Genomic DNA, 7,753 nt, shown 5'->3' on the forward strand with positions numbered 1-7,753 from the left:
GTTTGTGATCTATATTTCCTTTTTGATTTTGTAGAGATTGATTACCTTGCCAATGTACTTGTGATCTTCTCTTCTTGATTGATTCGGTCTACCGTGAATCTGGGGATTTTTGTGATTCTTGATTGATCTGCTTGACATGCTGAGGTCCTCCATATATTTGGCGAGATATTGTGATTTGATTCTCATTAATATTCGGGACTATGATGCTCCTTCCATTTGTCTTATCATGATTACTTTTGTTTGGATACTGTGGATGTTTTATTTTCATTCTTGAGGTCCTTCTATTTCTAGAGTCGGCTTCCTTTATATTTTCATTAATACTAGCTACAAAGATACACTTGTGAGTTTGTCATTATTAAAACATAAACTTAAGAGGCCAGTAGAAGCCTCTGTGTCGCTGGTCTTAAAGCACGAGCTAGCCTCCAAGTTTCCCCTTTTATTTCACCGAATTAGGCTCTGCGTCACTCATGCTATTTCACTGAATTGGGACTCGCATCACGGGCCTATCGCGCACACATACTGGAAATTGCATTTTTGGGGGATATTTTTTCCCCCATTTTGCTTCCCATCCTCATACACCACCTTAGTGCACAATTTACGTACCTGAGAGCTTTCCTTTGACAAAAATTCCACTAACTTCTCATTCAATCTCATGTTACTGAGCTTCTCACTCCTGCACACTAAACCAAAACAACAAACTAATGTAAGAAAAAGTGCGTTGCCTCTCACTCAGCTCCTTAGTTTTGGTCGTGGGACGACACATCTTTTTGTATTTTCCATTTCTTTTCTATATTATTTTTTCTTTTTTTTCTTCAAACCACTAAGAAATAACCTACACTATTATATTACAGTCATGGGTTGCCTCCCACGTAGTGCCTTAGTTATTGTTATGGCACGGACCAACTCAACTTTATTTTTCTGCAAAGGTGATGGACATATTATGTTGATCCCCATGATCTCCCCAATAATGCTTCACGCTCTATCCATTCACCATGAATTTGTTGCTTTTTTCCTTATTCCACAATTCAACAGCTCCATGAGAAGTCATTCTCACAACTTCAAATGGCCCAGACCACTTGGACCTCAGCTTATGACAGCGTTCAAGCGCACACGCAAGTGTACGTGGTCTGACCAAGTAGTAAAGTGGCCTTATAAAAGTCAAGTATCGATCCCACAGGGACTAATGTTAAACAACTATTCAATTTCAATTAAAAATTAAGATTAAATTGATACACAGTAATCAAAAGAGTTTTGAAAGTTTATAATTAAAAGTAAACTAAAATAATGTGGTAAAGTGAAGACTTTGAACAATCAATGGATTAAAACCCGGGTTTAAATTATTATGAACAATCATACTACGCTATTGAACTACATTATTTGGATCACTTATCTTGGTTATTGGTTCGTAGGATTTACTGCATGATCATGGCCTCTTGACCTCTGATCATCTACCTAACTTGGACATTACAACTACATCATTGAGCGGGAATGTAATAATCCAATTAAGTGAATAAAGCTATCATCCTACAAGTGAACCAAAAAAGGCTTCTAGGTATATCCCTATCCTAGATCTAATTCAAATTCCTTATTTCATAAAGGAATAAGAACCTTGTTTTATTTATCCCACGTTCTATCTTCCTATTCACTTTCCTGAGATCACAAGGTTGACAATATATGTATTCTAAGGATCGTGAATCCTTAAAATAGTTAAAACAAGGATAAACAAAAAAACAAATATGATAAGAAATCCAAACAAAATTAATTAAAAGCAATAGAATTCATGTTCTTAGCTTTTACCCCGGAAAGGGGGTGTTTAGCCACTAATCGTCATAACTGTAATCAAACTAGTTGAATACATGTTATGATCTATTAAAAAGTGAAATAAATAATAATAAAACCTAAAATATGATTTGATGTAGCTTCCTTAATCTACAAAGACGTTCAAAAGTTGATTATAATGTGTACAAGTTGTCCTATATATAGTAGTAGTCTCTAAGCAGTGTAGGGAATATGTGGTGCGTCGCGTTGCATTTCATGTGGAAATACCAATGCATAATGGCATATTTATTGTGGAAATAAACATTCATCATGGTTTATTTCACGTGCAAGTGGTCCGGGTCGCGTCCAATTTGCGGCACCTCACTGGAATTAGCCTCTCAAAATTCAACTAAGTCTTTTGCTTTCCTTTTCCATCCCTTGCCTTTTGGTGATATTTTCCTTTGGTTTCCAGCTTATGTTTCATCAAAATATCATCACAATCAACTCACCAATAATTATACATGATCAAACACTAAATATTATATCTCGAAGCAACACGATATCCACAACGATAGACTAAAAACATGAGTTAGGACTAAGCTAGTCCACATTGATCTTCAACTTGTTGTTCTGACTCTTGACTTAATACAATTGAAATTTTCATATTAAAAACAATTTTTTCAACATATAAATACTCAATAATAAACTTAGGAACTCATTTAACACATTAGAATCTATTGCCATATACTATAACAACACTTAGCTCAAGTTAGTAAAACTAATTTCTCGTCTAGACTCTAAATGATCCAATTAAACCCAAACTTATTTGAAAACACTTTTAAATAGTGTAATAACATCCTTTAACACTTAAATGCTTATTTATATCAACATCAACGCATAAATCACAAAAATTGTCCTCAAACTAAGGCTAAATAAGCTAAGATAGCAACACTAAGGTGCATAAATACACCCAACATCAGCTTACCTGGAAACAACCTCAATCTAGAATTGATTAGAAAAACAAGTTTTCCTAACTCAAAATATCAATTCAAATATGCTTATCACGCCATCTATTGGTCTTTTATTTATACAATTTCGCATTCTCATAGGCATGTAAGCGAAACTTATCAAGTTTATTTGGTTTTAGCAATCTCTTCTCTCTAGCAGCCTTTATATTGAGATTTAATTTTTTTCACTGCCCAAATACTCAAACTCCACAAGCAAATGGAAAGGTTTTCCATATACCAAACAATAAGAAGAGGTCCCAATGGGCATTTTATAGGCTGTCCTATACGCCCATAGTGCATCATCCAGCTTCTTCGACCAATCCTTACGCTGTCCATTGACTATTTTCTATAATATCTACTTGATATCACGCTTAGACACCTCCATTTGGACACTTTTTTGTGGATGATACGTTGTGTCCACCTTGTACCTAACACCATATTTAGCTAAAAAAAAATTTAAACCAAGTGTTCACAAAATGTGTACCTCCATCACTGATAACCACTCTTGATGTGCCAAAACGAGAGAAAATCTGCTTCTTAACAAACTTCATCACAACTCTTGCATCATTTATGGGGAGATTAGAAGCTTTCACCTATTTAGATGAATAACCACCAGAATGTACAAATTTCCATGAGATGGTGGAAATGGCCCCATGAAGTCTATTCCCCATATGTCAAAGATCTCCACTTCCAGAATATTATTCAAGGGAATTTCATTATGCCTCTATATTTTGCTATTCTCTAGCACTACTTCAAACATAATTCATAGTATCTTTAAATAGTGTGGGCTAGAAAAAAACATACTGCAATACCTTTTGAGTTGTCCTTTCTCCACCATGATGACCTCAATAAGGCACCAAATGACAAATTTTAAGTATCTTTATAGATTCAGCTTCTGAAACACATCTTCTCATTATTTGATAAGCACCCTGCTTAAAGAGAAATGTTTCATCCCATACTTACGCATGAAAAGCATAGAAAAGCTTCTTATTTTGTTGACTAATGGTCTTTGGATGATAGACACCAGCTACTAATAAGTTTAGTATGTCAGCATACCATGGAAATTCAGCTATATCCACTGCCAATAGGTTCTCATCAGGAAAATCCTCTTGAATACAAAATGTGTCATCAGCTACATAATCATGAATCTCAAGTCTCGAAAGATGATCCGCCACTTGATTTTCAGCTCCCTTTTTATCACGAATTTCTAGATCAAACTCTTGGAGCAAAAGAATCCAACTAATCAACATTGGCTTCACATCCTTCTTATTGAACAAATACTTGATTGTATCATAGTCTGTATGAACAATATCCTTAGTACCCACCAAGTATAATCTAAATTTATCAAATACGTACACAAGGGATAGCATTTCCTTTTTGGTGACTATATAATTCATCTGGGTTGCATCTAAGATTTTTTTTGCATAATAGATAGAGTGAAATACCTTATATTTATGTTCCCCCTATACTACTCCAATAGCCATATCACTCTCATCACACATTAGCTCGAATGGTAATGCCCAATCGGGAGGAATTAGAATGGGTGACTCCACCAATTTCTTCTTCAGAGTTCAAATGCTTTCTGACAGTCAGTCCCAAAGTCAAACTTGGCCTCTTTTTCCAACAACTTCTATATTGGACCTGTTAACTTTGAGAAGTCTTTGATAAACCATCTGTAAAATCCTGTGTGTCCAAGAAAATTTCTTACCCCTTTTACCGACACCATATATGAGAGCTTTTCTACAATTTTTACCTTAGCTTTGTCTACCGTAAGTCCTCTATATGACACATTATGACCAAGGATGATAACCTCCTTAACCAAAAAGTGGAACTTCTCCCAGTTTAATATAAGGTTGGTCTCTTCACAGAGGTTCAGGACCTTATCCAAATTCTACAAGCATATGTCAAATGAATTACAAAAAATGGAAAAATCATCTATAAATACCTCGACAAAGTCTTCCACCATATCAAAAAAGATAGCCATCATGCATCTCTATAACGTCACTGATGCGTTACAAAGATCGAAGGGAATTCATCTAAATGCATCAGTACCATATGGGTAGGTGAAGGTGGTCTTCTCCTAGTTCTCATATACTATTGTTATCTAGTTATGCCCAAAATACCCATCCAAAAAGTAGTAGTACTCATGTCCCGCCGATCTATACAATATCTAATCAATAAATGGAATGGGATAGTTATCCTTCTTTATGTCATCATTCAACTTTTTATAATCTATGCAGATCATTCACCCAGTCATTATGCGAGTTGGAATTATCTCATTATCTTCGTTATTAACAACAGTCATCTCACCTTTCTTGGGGACACTGTGAATAGACTTACTTATTTACTATTAGATATGGGATAGATAATCCAATCATCAAGCCACTTAATGACTTCTTTTCTAACCATTTCTTTCATCACCAAATTTAGTCTTTATTGGTGTTGAGCACTTGATTTGTATCCCTCTTCCATGTATATTTTATGCATACAGAAAGTGGGATTGATTCCTATGAAATCCGATATCTGCCATCCGCATGATCTCTTCCTTTTTCTCAATATTATCAATGCCTCTCTTACCTCTACATCATACAAACTTGCAGAAAAAATCATAGGTAAAGTATCATCCTCACCAAGTAAAGAATATTTTAAATGAGAAGAAAGAGCCTTGAGCTCTAGTTTAGGCTCTTTATCAATGAACACCTTAGGATATGGTCGAATCAATCTATTCAATGGCTAAAAATTTGTAATTTTAGTGTCAATCAATGTCAAATCCATAATTTTCACCATTTCAAGTGCCTCAACATCACCATAAAGATCATGCCCCATCAAAACTCGCTCAAGGGGGTCATTAGACAATAGATGATGGAGCTCAAGCTCAAGATCTACAACTATTATTGCAGACAATTCTTTATATGTAGCAGGCAACTTCATTGCCTTGTACACATCAAAAATCTCTACCTTATCATGAGCTTTCATAGTCATCTTCCCTACAGCTACATCAATAAGAAATTTCCCAGTTGCTAAGAATAGACATCCCAAATAAATGGAATGGTTGGACCGGCATTAAAATCAAGAATAAGAAAATCCATTGGGAAAATAAGTGATATCACTTACACTAATACATCTTCAATGATACTGTCAGTCCTAGTAAGAGACCTATCGGCTAACTGTAAAATAATGGTCATGGGTTTGGGACACCCAATACCCATCTTTTAGAACCAAGATATAGGCATGAGATTGATATTTGCCCCTAAATCACATAACCCCTAAGCATTGATGTCTTGTTCAATGATGATCTATAAAGTAAAACAACCTGGATCTTTCAGCTTTGTGGGAAATTTATTCTGAACCTTTGATGTGCACTCCTTAGTAAGTGTTACTGTAGCATATTCAATCGGATGGCTTTTATTTTCCATTCTCTTTCACATACTTTTCATACTTTGGAACACTTTGCAAAATATCAACAAGACGGAGATTGATATGAACCTACTTCAAAAACTCTAAAAACTTCCTGTAACTAGTCTCATCTTGGTGAGTCCATAGCCTTTAGGGAAAGGGTAGAGGTAGAGTCTTCTTCTTTACTTTGGCTTCATTACTTGCAGTTTTTTCATCAACCATTTTATCCTCTTTCTTTTCAATGTCACCATCAGTAACCTTGGGATTTACTTTCTCATGTTCCAACTCTTTTAGTTACAAATAGCTCCGAGTAGTTAATGCACTTACCTATTTTGGATTTGCCACAGTATCACTAAGTAGACCTCCTTGAGGTCTAGTGTTTTGCACTCCTGCAATCTGACTAATTTGCATCTCTAAATTCTTTATAATCAACTGTTGACTCTTCACATCTTCTACCAACTATGCTTAAGTATCATAAGTTGTTTCAACATCTCTTCTATATTTCTCATTTGAGTCATCGCTTGATTACTCTGAACTTGCTGTTGTTTATTCTGTTGTGCTGGCCCCTATACTAATTATGATTTTATGCCAGATTTCAACCCCATGAGAAATTGGGTGATTCCTCTAACTCAAATTATAAGTGTTACCATAGTTTTGTTGCCCTTGGTGATTAGCATCCCTTATATAATTGATAGAATCTGGATTAACCGCACAAGCCTCCAATGCATACTCACTGCTTCCATAAATCTCATACCAACCATTCGCCTATTAAACTACATTAGTTGTTGCTACCAGCTCTGTAGCCCCCAACTTCATACTGTTGAACTGATTATTTATCTAATTTTATAGTGCAGCAAGTTGAGCTGATAAAGTATTGAACCAATCTACCTCCAACACACTTGCAACTTTCTTAGGAACAGTCCTTAAGCTAGCATGTCACTCAGGATTCCCTTGTGAAATCTGATTCGGTAGTGTATATAATTCATTATAAGTTTTCTCAAGAGCTTGCCCACCTACTGCTGAATCTAAGAGAATTTTGATGTTGGGATCAAGAACCTTAATGAAAGTATGAACCAGTACATCATTAGACTGATGGTGGTGAGGTCAATTTCTAAGCATACCCTTAAATCTTTTCCAAGCGTAGTAAAGATTTTCTCTTTTTTCTGCCTGAAACTCAAAATCTCACTTCTCAAGTTGTCTTTCCTGATAGAAAGAATCTCATAAGGAATTTTTGAGCCAGATCATCCTAGGAAGTGATGAAGTTAAGTAATTCAGCATATAACCACCTCTTTGCTTCCTCAATTAAAAAAAAGGGAAGAGCGTTAGTCTAACTTAATTAGTAGATACCCCAATAGGAATATAACTATCACTGATTTCCAAGAAAGTCTGTATGTACTGTTGTGGATCTTCATGTGAGAACCCTACAAATCATCCACTCGAACAGAACAGTTGTACCATATTCTACTTCAATTCAAATTGTCCACCTATCTCTGGCTTGTGGATGCAATTAGTAGCATGGTTCATAGTGGGATTGCCACTTCATGAACAGGTCTGTCTTTTGCTAAAACAGGAGCAGCTGGAATCACCTGAGT

At 35.5% G+C, this 7,753-nt stretch overlaps 1 non-coding gene across 1 annotated transcript; it reads left to right on the plus strand.

Annotated features, from left to right (window-relative positions):
* Window positions 1-7,248: 7,248 nt before the first annotated feature.
* Window positions 7,249-7,357, plus strand: LOC124898249. The gene has a single exon (XR_007055225.1). It is a non-coding gene; the product is annotated as a small nucleolar RNA R71 (small nucleolar RNA).
* Window positions 7,358-7,753: the final 396 nt, after the last annotated feature.

Source organism: Capsicum annuum, chromosome 4 (genome assembly GCF_002878395.1).
Source record: "Capsicum annuum cultivar UCD-10X-F1 chromosome 4, UCD10Xv1.1, whole genome shotgun sequence".
Lineage (NCBI taxonomy): Eukaryota > Viridiplantae > Streptophyta > Magnoliopsida > Solanales > Solanaceae > Capsicum > Capsicum annuum.